Genomic DNA, 14,297 nt, shown 5'->3' on the forward strand with positions numbered 1-14,297 from the left:
TAAAAAAATATTTCACCTGGAACTCAAAATGCATCGTTCTTAATAATCCACATGTAGCTCCATATTAATTCTTAGCATATTAAAGCACTGATTATCTTTGATTAATAATTTACGTTGTATATAATACGGAATATAATTGAAGGAATTTTTTATCCAGAACCCACCAATGTTACCTATGATACTGATTGAAATACAGGTAAATCTCAAGTGACTTTACAGGTGAAAATAAAGACAGCTTATATGAAACAGTATATAATTGCCTTCCTATTGTTTCCTAAAACAACACCTACCTGTTGTTGATAAATATGTTGGCGTTAAGAGAACACCCCTTTGTAAGACTGTGCCAGGTGGTAGAGATTAGTTCCGCTCGAGTGATCACACAATGCAAGTGAGAATCGGGAGTATGTTTATGTAAGTTTTAATTACTAATCAGTAATCTCTGATGATTGTTGATAAAATATAACTCAGGATAATTGCTAAACATTTAACCGTTTTCTCCACGTTTGTTGTAGATTGAAACAGCTTTTTAAGTGCCGTTCTACGGAAGAATTATGAAAAAGAAATCGGCATTTTCATCGATCTACAAATGAAGTAGTCCAAAAAAATCTCACTTCGAGTTATACGAACATTTTATGTATGATTTTTGTCATTCGGACCAAAAATACTTCGTTAATTACGTAGTTTACTGAATACGTTATATATATTATCAGAACGTCAAGCTCCTGTAGGCCTACATGTGATGAAAGTGGCTAAAATGTTTTTAGTGACAACCTCTATACGTGCTTTAATATGTATATATAATCTGATAATGTATACATGTGCTTATAAAATTATCGATAATTATGGATGTGGTAAATATTCATACCTTATTAACTGCCGTAAGTTGGAAGATTACGCCAGCTTGGACATTTAGAAAATGTTCATCGTCTCTCACGCGCTATTTGATCAGTTTTACAAAGTTTATCCTAAATTTTCTTAGAGTTGTCTTTCTTCCATTGTGGATTTACACGTACATGTGGCATAACGCAGCCGTGATAAACAAATCTCCATTTCGTCCTGAGATTTATTTGCTCCCGAACTAATATGATTCAAATTACAAAAATAATTATTGTAAAAATTTTGATGTTTGAGATGAAACATTGATTTCATTTTTTTCCGTTGCGGGATAATTGTCACTAGTAGGGACAAAACGCGTGGGGCGAAGCGAAGCATTTTCGGGACGAAACGTCTTCATGCATTGTTAACAACATTTTCGGGACGGAAAGTCTAGATACATTGTAAACAATTCAAGTGAAAATTTTCCAACCTAAGATCATTTGGATAGTGTATATGGTAAGGATATGAAAGCAGTTATCTACTTCTCCTATTTCAACATTACAGATACGCTTATTTCAGTAACTTTCATATTCAAAATTTGCTATTTAAAATTCCCGGTAAAATCAAAGTTGTTGAATACACTGCCGTTAGGAGCGCTAGTATCTGCGAGCAAGTTCTAAGCCAATCATATTGAGGAAATTGACTGAAAGAGAATTTTGCAACCACGATCACAATGGCGAGGTGATCCTCGCCAAAAACAAAAATTACATTGAATTGTGGAATGTGCACAATCAAATTTCCCTTTATTTTCACCACAGATTGCGGATATATCTAACTAAACCCATAAATCATCCTGTTGGGTCGCTTCTCACTTTGGAGTTTTGGCAGTGGTCAGCTTTGTTGCATGAATATCTCTTTCTGCTCTCCTTGTCACTAGCTTATTCTCACCAGATTTCCCTCCTATATCAGTATGTCCATGACTGAGTACGACATTCATTGCTAAAGCTTGATAATTAAACAACACGTATCAATCATAGCTCAAACAAACAACAAATTTAAATTACTTTATAATAAAACTGTAATTACTACACAGCGACTGCCGACTATCACACACTATTATCCTAACCAAGGGGAAAGACTAAAATCATATGCGGAAGATCAAACTGACATCCAAAACGCATGATCACATCATACATGACGTTCACAATTGATTTGACAATCGGAACGTCTACGGTCACACCGTCAAACAAACATGGCTGTTCTCCATCTTGTGGATTTTAGTCATCAATGATTTAAACAGTTTTTCCTGGCCAAGCTTACTACGGGTTAAACCAATAATTTAATACAGAGAACCCCAAAGATGGATACAAAATGTAAATATAAAGAGTTTAAACATATCTTCCTATACTTCCTGATATTGAAACCATTAGTCCACTAAACCTACCTATATTATTAGGTTTTTTTATTTCAAGTTTGTGGAAGATTTAACTTTGCAGAATAGACTATAGTCTTATCCTTCTGTTAGACTACTCCGTAAACCTCAACGCTTTCCCTGAAAAAAGGAGTTCCAGGCCGGCTTTTTGAAACGGACTAGTAGCCTGTTTATATGCTCTGGTGTGTGACACAATGTGTGTTTACGTACCGAACTGTAGCCTATGTGTAGTTTGTCACAGTACAATGTTTAATCCCTTACAACTAAAGTTCCTCAAAGAAACAAAAGAGAGAGGAAGCTTCACTACACAGACCCTTAACAAACATCTGAACCTATAAGCGTCACAAAATGGACATTATGACAAAATGGCCACAGCGCCGCACAGCACTCACTAGACATAATTTTACACAAAAGTCTTTCTCACAAAGACAACAGAAAGTTAATGAAAAGACATTTTTTGGGCGATGTGAGGACAAAGGCGGGACAGTACATCACTCAACAGCAGAAAGTGGTAATCTCCAATGTGGAAGGATATTAACGCGTCTTGGCAAGGAATTAAATCTGATTCAGACTACTTTACAAAAATATATACAACACACCAACAGGTTATCGCCCATTTACCTAGCATCCTATTCAACAAATGAATAATTTACACCTACACATACAGACCATAATAAAAAAAAAAAAAAAAAAAACCTTAAAAAATTCCACAACACAGCTGGACCGCGAGTCTGAGAGAGCAACCAACTAAATGATTTTACATAGACCACAGTGTTAAACTTTGTTAAAGTTTTGCTTGTTACTGTATTATTAAAACAAAGGAATATTAGTTAGCTGTTGTGTTCTATAATTAAAGTCTAGGTTCTCATATAACACTAAAAAGAAAAAAAAGTTTGGGTCCTTCTGCTCAAACTCCAACCAGGGTAGCTTTATTGAAATCAGGCGCATTTTGCACTAAAAAATCCTGAAATTCTAATGCTTTTACCTATTCATTATCAAAGTTGATATTTTGAACCTAAATCTCAATATGAATTTCCAAATTCATATCATGGTTATCTAGGAATAATTACCTGTCAGAAAACATTTTTACTTTTGAAATTCATAATTAGCCAGCCAATCAGCGGCCGGGTTAAAATTCTATCCTGGGCTCAATCTTGTATACACAGGGGCCATTTCGAAGGTCTTTTTTTATTTAGTTGGTTGATCCCTATAGCAGAAATTAAAATTCCAATACTCACCTATGATGTAAAGTGTATTTCGGCTGTATGTCAAATCTGTAATATGAACTTAATCGGTCAAGTGGTTTGTCCAGGACAGGGCTTCACCTTCGGACAGTCACCCGCGGAGTAATTCTGAAAACATGAAATATTGAACTTACACACTGTGTTGATTAATTGCAAATTATGTATTAAATATTGAAATAGTATTAATGTTGTTTAAGTTAATTATTGGTTACATCATTAAACTTTCTGAATATAATGAAAAAATAGGAAAAGTCCCCAGCCAAGGGGAGATAATCCATTACATAATCAGGTACCCCTATAATATAGAAAATGTCAAGATTTTGGAAGAAAACCAGATATACCAAACCTTTTACATATTCAAATTTACCAGGAACATGGTTCCAGAGCCTTTCTGTTTAAAATAAACAAATTAAACAAAGATCAAACCTGTAATGAGCACAAAAGATGCATGTCTTTGTCCGTGACTGGAATCTGTGCAACCAACATATATTTCCGGAAATCTTGAATGACCCTGAAACACCATTAATATGTTTCATTAACAGAAAAAATATTCACAAAATGGTATTTTTCATCATTATAACATAAAATTCATACTTTTAATAAACTTATTAGCCCTAATATTACAATTAATCAGTACAATTAGTTAAATTGGCTTACCTGAGATGAACAACCCCCCCCCCACCCCCCCCCCCCCCTCCCACCAATTATACCTGGCAGGTATAAATACCACACCCCAAACTAGACATTATGTAATACAATGTAATTGTCTCCCCTTAATGTTACCAATTTCAAATGTATAAGCTGTAACGTATAAGTTTTATACCTTTATGGCTTTCGGCACTCCAATATGGCAGAGACGACTGCCCCCCCCCCCCCCTCCCTCTTGATTTGACCGCTAATTCCTGGTTCACCTAAACCGGAACATGCATACAGTTCCGTGAACTAAATTCTGACAACTGAGGAGACCATGCACCGCGCACCCATGTGATCGAACCCATCTGATGTTAAACGCACATGTCACACGTTTATAGCCGTGCTAATTACCTGAATCTACGTTATATGTACCATTAACTTACTGGCCAATTCTAAATAAACTGCATGCATAGTCACAGTGACACGTATTATTCTAAAACTTGGCGACTTACCTTTGTATCTATGGACTCACTCGGCTCCAGTGACTGACTCTTATACTTCCGGTTGCGTTCGCTATAGAGAGCAACCAACTAAATGATTTTACATAGACCACAGTGTTAAACTTTGTTAAAGTTTTGTACTGTATTATTAAAACAAAGGAATATTAGTTAGCTGTTGTGTTCTATAATTAAAGTCTAGGTTCTCATATAACACTAAATAGAAAAAAAAGTTTGGGTCCTTCTGCTCAAACTCCAACCAGGGTAGCTTTATTGAAATCAGGCGCATTTTGCACTAAAAAATCCTGAAATTCTAATGCTTTTACCTATTCATTATCAAAGTTGATATTTTGAACCTAAATCTCAATATGAATTTCCAAATTCATATCATGGTTATCTAGGAATAATTACCTGTCAGAAAACATTTTTACTTTTGAAATTCATAATTAGCCAGCCAATCAGCGGCCGGGTTAAAATTCTATCCTGGGCTCAATCTTGTATACACAGGGGCCATTTCGAAGGTCTTTTTTTATTTAGTTGGTTGATCCCTATAGCAGAAATTAAAATTCCAATACTCACCTATGATGTAAAGTGTATTTCGGCTGTATGTCAAATCTGTAATATGAACTTAATCGGTCAAGTGGTTTGTCCAGGACAGGGCTTCACCTTCGGACAGTCACCCGCGGAGTAATTCTGAAAACATGAAATATTGAACTTACACACTGTGTTGATTAATTGCAAATTATGTATTAAATATTGAAATAGTATTAATGTTGTTTAAGTTAATTATTGGTTACATCATTAAACTTTCTGAATATAATGAAAAAATAGGAAAAGTCCCCAGCCAAGGGGAGATAATCCATTACATAATCAGGTACCCCTATAATATAGAAAATGTCAAGATTTTGGAAGAAAACCAGATATACCAAACCTTTTACATATTTTAAATTTACCAGGAACATGGTTCTAGAGCCTTTCTGTTTAAAATAAACAAATTAAACAAAGATCAAACCTGTAATGAGCACAAAAGATGCATGTCTTTGTCCGTGACTGGAATCTGTGCAACCAACATATATTTCCGGAAATCTTGAATGACCCTGAAACACCATTAATATGTTTCATTAACAGAAAAAATATTCACAAAATGATATTTTTCATCATTATAACATAAAATGCATACTTTTAATAAACTTATTAGCCCTAATATTACAATTAATCAGTACAATTAGTTAAATTGGCTTACCTGAGATGAACACCCCCCCCCCCCCCCCCCCCCCCCCCCCCCTCCCACCAATTATACCTGGCAGGTATAAATACCACACCCAAACTAGACATTATGTAATACAATGTAATTGTCTCCCCTTAATGTTACCAATTTCAAATGTATAAGCTGTAACGTATGTTTTATACCTTTATGGCTTTCGGCACTCCAATATGGCAGAGACGACCCCCCCCCCCCCCCCCCCCCTCCCTCTTGATTTGACCGCTAATTCCTGGTTCACCTAAACCGGAACATGCATACAGTTCCGTGAACTAAATTCTGACAACTGAGGAGACCATGCACCGCGCACCCATGTGATCGTACCCATCTGATGTTAAACGCACATGTCACACGTTTATAGCCGTGCTAATTACCTGAATCTACGTTATATGTACCATTAACTTACTGGCCAATTCTAAATAAACTGCATGCATAGTCACAGTGACACGTATTATTCTAAAACTTGGCGACTTACCTTTGTATCTATGGACTCACTCGGCTCCAGTGACTGACTCTTATACTTCCGGTTGCGTTCGCTATAGAGAGCAACCAACTAAATGATTTTACATAGACCACAGTGTTAAACTTTGTTAAAGTTTTGTACTGTATTATTAAAACAAAGGAATATTAGTTAGCTGTTGTGTTCTATAATTAAAGTCTAGGTTCTCATATAACACTAAATAGAAAAAAAAGTTTGGGTCCTTCTGCTCAAACTCCAACCAGGGTAGCTTTATTGAAATCAGGCGCATTTTGCACTAAAAAATCCTGAAATTCTAATGCTTTTACCTATTCATTATCAAAGTTGATATTTTGAACCTAAATCTCAATATGAATTTCCAAATTCATATCATGGTTATCTAGGAATAATTACCTGTCAGAAAACATTTTTACTTTTGAAATTCATAATTAGCCAGCCAATCAGCGGCCGGGTTAAAATTCTATCCTGGGCTCAATCTTGTATACACAGGGGCCATTTCGAAGGTCTTTTTTCTATTTAGTTGGTTGATCCCTATAGCAGAAATTAAAATTCCAATACTCACCTATGATGTAAAGTGTATTTCGGCTGTATGTCAAATCTGTAATATGAACTTAATCGGTCAAGTGGTTTGTCCAGGACAGGGCTTCACCTTCGGACAGTCACCCGCGGAGTAGTTCTGAAAACATGAAATATTGAACTTACACACTGTGTTGATTAATTGCAAATTATGTATTAAATATTGAAATAGTATTAATGTTGTTTAAGTTAATTATTGGTTACATCATTAAACTTTCTGAATATAATGAAAAAATAGGAAAAGTCCCCAGCCAAGGGGGGAGATAATCCATTACATAATCAGGTATACCCCTATAATATAGAAAATGTCAAGATTTTGGAAGAAATCCAGATATACCATACCTTTTACATATTCAAATTTACCAGGAACATGGTTCCAGAGCCTTTCTGTTTAAAATAAACAAATTAAACAAAGATCAAACCTGTAATGAGCACAAAAGATGCATGTCTTTGTCCGTGACTGGAATCTGTGCAACCAACATATATTTCCGGAAATCTTGAATGACCCTGAAACACCATTAATATGTTTCATTAACAGAAAAAATATTCACAAAATGGTATTTTTCATCATTATAACATAAAATTCATACTTTTAATAAACTTATTAGCCCTAATATTACAATTAATCAGTACAATTAGTTAAATTGGCTTACCTGAGATGAACACCCCCCCCACCCCCCCCCCCCTCCCACCAATTATACCTGGCAGGTATAAATACCACACCCCAAACTAGACATTATGTAATACAATGTAATTGTCTCCCCTTAATGTTACCAATTTCAAATGTATAAGCTGTAACTTATGTTTTATACCTTTATGGCTTTCGGCACTCCAATATGGCAGAGACGACTGACCCCCCCCCCCCCCCCCCCCCCCCCCCTCCCTCTTGATTTGACCGCTAATTCCTGGTTCACCTAAACCGGAACATGCATACAGTTCCGTGAACTAAATTCTGACAACTGAGGAGACCATGCACCGCGCACCCATGTGATCGAACCCATCTGATGTTAAACGCACATGTCACACGTTTATAGCCGTGCTAATTACCTGAATCTACGTTATATGTACCATTAACTTACTGGCCAATTCTAAATAAACTGCATGCATAGTCACAGTGACACGTATTATTCTAAAACTTGGCGACTTACCTTTGTATCTATGGACTCACTCGGCTCCAGTGACTGACTCTTATACTTCCGGTTGCGTTCGCTATAGAGAGCAACCAACTAAATGATTTTACATAGACCACAGTGTTAAACTTTGTTAAAGTTTTGTACTGTATTATTAAAACAAAGGAATATTAGTTAGCTGTTGTGTTCTATAATTAAAGTCTAGGTTCTCATATAACACTAAATAGAAAAAAAAGTTTGGGTCCTTCTGCTCAAACTCCAACCAGGGTAGCTTTATTGAAATCAGGCGCATTTTGCACTAAAAAATCCTGAAATCCTAATGCTTTTACCTATTCATTATCAAAGTTGATATTTTGAACCTAAATCTCAATATGAATTTCCAAATTCATATCATGGTTATCTAGGAATAATTACCTGTCAGAAAACATTTTTACTTTTGAAATTCATAATTAGCCAGCCAATCAGCGGCCGGGTTAAAATTCTATCCTGGGCTCAATCTTGTATACACAGGGGCCATTTCGAAGGTCTTTTTTTATTTAGTTGGTTGATCCCTATAGCAGAAATTAAAATTCCAATACTCACCTATGATGTAAAGTGTATTTCGGCTGTATGTCAAATCTGTAATATGAACTTAATCGGTCAAGTGGTTTGTCCAGGACAGGGCTTCACCTTCGGACAGTCACCCGTGGAGTAATTCTGAAAACATGAAATATTGAACTTACACACTGTGTTGATTAATTGCAAATTATGTATTAAAAATTGAAACAGTATTAATGTTGTTTAAGTTAATTATTGGTTACCTCAGGGGCCATTTCGAAGGTCTTTTTTTTTATTTAGTTGGTTGATCCCTATAACAAATTGTGAGTTTTTTTCAAGTGTAGTTCACAGTCTACCAGTTCCAAACAAAAAACCTTAAGATTAGAGAGGTTTATTGTATAGCACATTGACTTACTATTAGCACATTGACTTACTATATAATGTAACTACTGCACAAATATCTCCTCATTGGAGGGGGATAAAGATTGATGATGATATAATATCATATATAGGAGTATTTATTGCTATCACAGGATTGACGCCATGATCTGGTCTGACCCATATTAAAGGTCATGACATTTCAGACTTTACCTAGGCCTATATTTATTATATTAGGCCTACATATATACCGACCTGTTTCACACGAAGAGGTCGGCTATCAAACGGTCATATTCCTATTTCGATCGACACGATCTTGCCGAAGTGAAAAGTGATGGGTCACAAAAATGGCGGTCGACTACACGTTCGGAACTATATATTCGGAAAGGACTCGATATGAATCGGTATGAATAAGATGTGATCCGAGAGGTATCGAAAGAACTTCTCCTTAGATAGTACATGGGGTTACTATTTAAGAGGACCATGTCAACAGTCAATAGTTGACTATTTAGTATGGAGCATGCGTTGGTTATATATATTAATAATTCGTTGTACACTTCCTTAGCTCGGGCTAACAGCTACGTACACGCAGGCTACAGTTTCATGGCCGGGATTTGCAGGATCACATTTTTTTTTTTTTTTTTTTTTTGGAAATCAAATGAATAAAAAAAAAACTTGAATTAACAAAATCAACGTCGATCTCTGCTGTATGGCTTTTGCTGCATATACACAGTGCTCTATGAAAGAGTGGCCTTTGATTTCCACTTTCAAGACCAGATGTCGACATCTTTAAGTTTAGATGTCGACATCAATAACTGACAAGTCGGTGTCACATCCGAGCATAAACACAATTATCGCCGAGTTACCGACTGTCTACATAAATATCTTGGATTCATTATGTGGGCATGTACATGTGGTAAGTCGACATATTCTTCTGTTTATGTCGACATATTCCGATATGATGTCGACTTAATGCCTTAACGATGTCGACATTATTAAGTCGTAAGTCGGGAAATCGATGGCAGAAATATGCCACCATAAAATTGCAATATTTTCTAATTTTCGGATTAACGGGCCTTCGAACTATTAGGCCTTAGCGGTTCAAGTGACCTTAAAATTAACAGATGACGATTACTGCGTACTAATCAGACGGCGTGACCAGACCTTATTACACGATTATCATATAATAAACAAATTATTGAAATTCATAGTTCAGAGAAAAATACTTTGACAACTCTCGGTAAAGAAATTGCTATCAAATTTCTTCATCTAGGTACAAACACATGCACACAATTATTTTCATTAGCAATCCAATATGGCGAGTGTTATCCATTGTTTGCGCATGTGTAACAGGAAGGCGACAAGTCGACAACTCGACAACACGACAAGTCGACAACACGACAAGGCGACAACACGACAAGTCGACAACACGACAAGTCGACATTTTACCGCGACAACACGAGATTCTGTACGCGCTAATTAGCGTGTTTGAAATGTCGACTTGCGTTGTCGACTTGTCTTCTTGTCGTGTTGTCGACTTGTCGCGGTTCGAAAACGCGACTAGTCGACATTTCAACTGTTAAATCTCGGGTTGTCGCAGTTTGAGACCCCGACAACTCGACAAGGCGAGGCGACAACACGACAAGGCGACAACACAACAACACGAGATGGCCGTAATCAGCCACCATAATTTTAATTTACAATGCAATCCGGTTTAACATCACTCCCCAAAATATCATTATGCGGACCATTTCTGTCATTAAGGGTAGAATAAACAAGTCAAAGAAAGGGAAAGGAAACGCAAAATACATGTACATATTGTAAAATATAACGTATATAAGGTATAATAAGGGTCCTTTTTCGGTAAATTTTGATTATATACATCATTTATTCATGGAGCAACGTTAACCCTAATGCAATCAAATTACAGTGTACATAAGGCTTACAATCGAACAACTTTAAAGATGCTCCACCACTGACAAATGTTATTTTTACACTATCAAAAACAGGAGCAGACGATTTAGTATTTTTCTTCAGTTAAAAAAGTTACTTACTTTACACCATTACCACCATTGAAAAGTTTGAGCTTCTAATTTTACTTCAAGTTAAAAATATGAAAAATAATTAATTGCATCCCGAAAAAATTCCGTGGCACTATATCTTATATAGAATGAAGTAATGATTACGCATGCACCAAAGGCGAAGTAAATTATTTTATATTATTTTTGTGTTAAAGCGAATAGTCGGGCAAGTGACTGTAAAATCGGTAAAAATGGTATTAATATATCCGGTATAATTTCTTATGAATTAGAAAAATAAAACTTTCCGTCAAAATCGCTGTACATGCGAAGAAAATAATAATATCTATGGGAATCCTAAAAGTCCTCCCGACCGGCTATGAGTGCATTGGTACCTATGTGTCCTAGTCAACCACAGGTGCTCGTTTCTAATATAAGTATAAGTATAATACTGGGTCAAGGTCTATAACTCGGCCGGCCATATAACACTACCCAATTTCAGAAAAAGTATGATTATTATCCAACCGTATAGAATATGATAATAGGAATACTCTCAATCGACAGCCAGATAATTTATCTTTAATTTGGTATATGATACAATATAAATCATGCCGTATAAATGTCACTAGGTATCCAGAAACATCGGAAAACAGCCAGATTTCAACTGGTCGGACACTGGTGTCCTCCGATAAACACGCCAGGGCTCTAATGGGTAGCTCAAAAACCACTGCATGTCAACATTTCAGCTTCATAGGAATTAAAGTTTGGTAAAAAACAAACTTACCGGTATGTTAGTGTTTATCTATATACCATCCATTTGCTCAATACAGCCTTTTGAAATTTCCGATTGAAAAAATGTGTGTCTCTAGCCGTCATGTTGATATGTGTGTAGTACATTTGTTTTCTCGGCGTTGATTGGTCAATTAATTTTCGAGAGCCAATCAACGCCGACAAAACAAATCTACTGCACACATACTTACATGGCGGCTAGAGACATAAATTTTTCAATCGGAAATTTCAAAGGGCTACGTTAGGCAAATGGATGGTATTTATCCATGGATTTACTAACCGGTAAGTTTGTTTTCTACCAAACTTTCATTCTTATGACGCTGAAGTGTTGACATGCAGTGGTTTTTGAGCTACCCATTAGAGCCCTGGCGTGTTTATCGGAGGACACCACAGTGTCCGACCAGTTGAAATCTGACTGTTTTCCGATGTTTCTGGATACCTAGTGACATTTATACGGCATGATATATATTGTATCATATACCAAATTAAAGATAAATTATCTGGCTGTCGATTGAGAGTATTCCTATTATCATATCCTATACGGTTGGTTAATAATCATACTTTTTCTGAAATTGGGTAGTGTTATATGGCCGGCCGAGTTATAGACCTTGACCCAGTATTATACTTATGTTTATATTAGAAACGAACACCTGTGGTTCAACCTTAACGCATGCGCAACACCCACCACTCTCCGTAGTAAACAAAACATGGCTACCGTAGTTTTGAACCAAAATGTTTCCGCCAAAACAACCAACTGACTCACCTAAAATGCGAAAGGAAAGGCAATGGAGCAGCGACAATCCCAACAACTGACTCGGTAAACATTACAACGCATGGACAGTGTTAATACAACTTGTTATAGTGAAGAGAACAGTTCAAACGAGCACGCGGCTCCGGACCGCTACTGTACGTACCTAGGCCTACTACCCGGTACTCCCTGCTCAGCTGATAGTGAGTGAGTCTTCGTATTTTGATCATTATGTAAATAGTCCCTAGCAGTATTTTTTCATAAATGAGTGGTCACATATGGTCACATGTTTCATACCTGTTCCCCAATCGCGTAAAACGTAACCCTGGGGTAAATAGCGGTTCTTTTAGTGGGGCCTCTTTAGGGGTAATGAATGCCCTGTATATTTATAAAATGTACCGTTGTAATGCATGTACAGTTAGAATGTAACCGCTAGTGCATTATCAAGCTAAGATTTGTTTCAATTAATCTATAATATTATGCTACCGGTCAATTCATACAGTTCTGATGTATATTTTTTGTTCTGTACATGTTCTGGTAGTGTTATACACATACATTGTATATAGGATTTACATTGTAGGTTAATTGGTAAAATTGTATTGTATATGTTCTGATATACACATATACATATGTACATGTAGGTTTTAGCTTGTTCTTTAGATATATTTGGAGGACACATACAGTATTATTTCTGGTCATAATAATAAATAGTGTTTGTACATGTGTATATGACAAACTTTACAGAGTTGAAATGTACTGCAGCCATGTATCATTTATAATTATTCTGAATTTTTGTTGGAACTATAGATAATGAATTTTGTATCTTTTTTGAAACAATATTTGATGATTCTATCAAATGCATCGGTGAAACATTCACAACTTATGAAATGTTTTCTCTAAAAAAAAAAAAAAACCTGTAGAATGAACCTACATTTATTCATCATCATAATCGTTGTGTAGTGATCAAGTGTGTTTGGCTGCAGGGCTTGTTGGTCGTATGTGTTTGTCTGGATTTATCCATGGGTTTGGTGGTTACCTGTGCTTTCCTGGAGGGGTTGGTGGTTATCTGTCCTTTCCTGGAGGGGTTGGTGGTCATTTGTCCTTTCCTGGAGGGGTTGGTGGTTATCTGTCCTTTCCTGGAGGGGTTGGTGGTCATTTGTCCTTTCCTGGAGGGGTTGGTGGTCATTTGTCCTGTCCTGGAGGGGTTAGTGGTCATCTGTCCTGTCCTTGAGGGATTGGTGGTCATCTGTCCTGTCCTTGAGGGTTCGGTGGTCATCTGTCCTTTCCTGGAGGGTTGGTGGTCATCTGTCCTTTCCTGGAGGGGTTGGTGGTCATCTGTCCTTTCCTGGAGGGGTTGGTGGACATTATGTGATTTTGAGCATTTAATGTTAAACTACAACCGTTTAGCTCTATAGACATTTTCTCTGCATATACCACATTTTACACTGCGCACTGCACAGGTACGTTTTTGAGTTTCATTATGAAAAAAAAATTTTATAAATAAAAAAATAAATAAATAAAAATGCGTCTTCATTCAAAGCACTTTGCGCTGCTTCAAAGCACTCTTAATGAACAAAATCATACGCTTCATATTGTTTATCAGTGCTTAAAACATTTTTATTTATCAAAATAAGTGGCGATAGGAGTTTGCCCCATAATTGACACTTTGTTTACACAGCGCTAGAGACAGGCCTAGTTAGCTTGTAGATTGCTGGTGACACTATAATGGGGAACTCAACTGATGTTTTTTCCAATAATTT

At 36.4% G+C, this 14,297-nt stretch overlaps 1 long non-coding RNA gene across 6 annotated transcripts; it reads right to left on the reverse strand.

The window, feature by feature from the left end:
- Positions 1-3,137: 3,137 nt before the first annotated feature.
- On the reverse strand, positions 3,138-10,413 carry LOC138306143 (uncharacterized). Of its 6 annotated transcripts, XR_011205788.1 has the most exons (9): positions 8,482-10,413; positions 8,086-8,146; positions 7,360-7,444; positions 6,924-7,037; positions 6,359-6,419; positions 5,635-5,719; positions 4,638-5,315; positions 3,919-4,003; positions 3,138-3,600 (listed from the first exon to the last, which is right to left on the reverse strand). It is a non-coding gene; the product is annotated as an uncharacterized lncRNA (long non-coding RNA). The 6 variants fall into 6 exon arrangements; XR_011205791.1 differs by lacking the exon at positions 8,086-8,146 and having other exon boundaries at positions 8,650-10,413; XR_011205787.1 differs by lacking the exon at positions 8,482-10,413 and having other exon boundaries at positions 8,086-8,475.
- Between the last annotated feature and the right edge of the window lie 3,884 nt (positions 10,414-14,297).

This window comes from Argopecten irradians, chromosome 13 (assembly GCF_041381155.1).
Source record: "Argopecten irradians isolate NY chromosome 13, Ai_NY, whole genome shotgun sequence".
Classification (NCBI taxonomy): domain Eukaryota; kingdom Metazoa; phylum Mollusca; class Bivalvia; order Pectinida; family Pectinidae; genus Argopecten; species Argopecten irradians.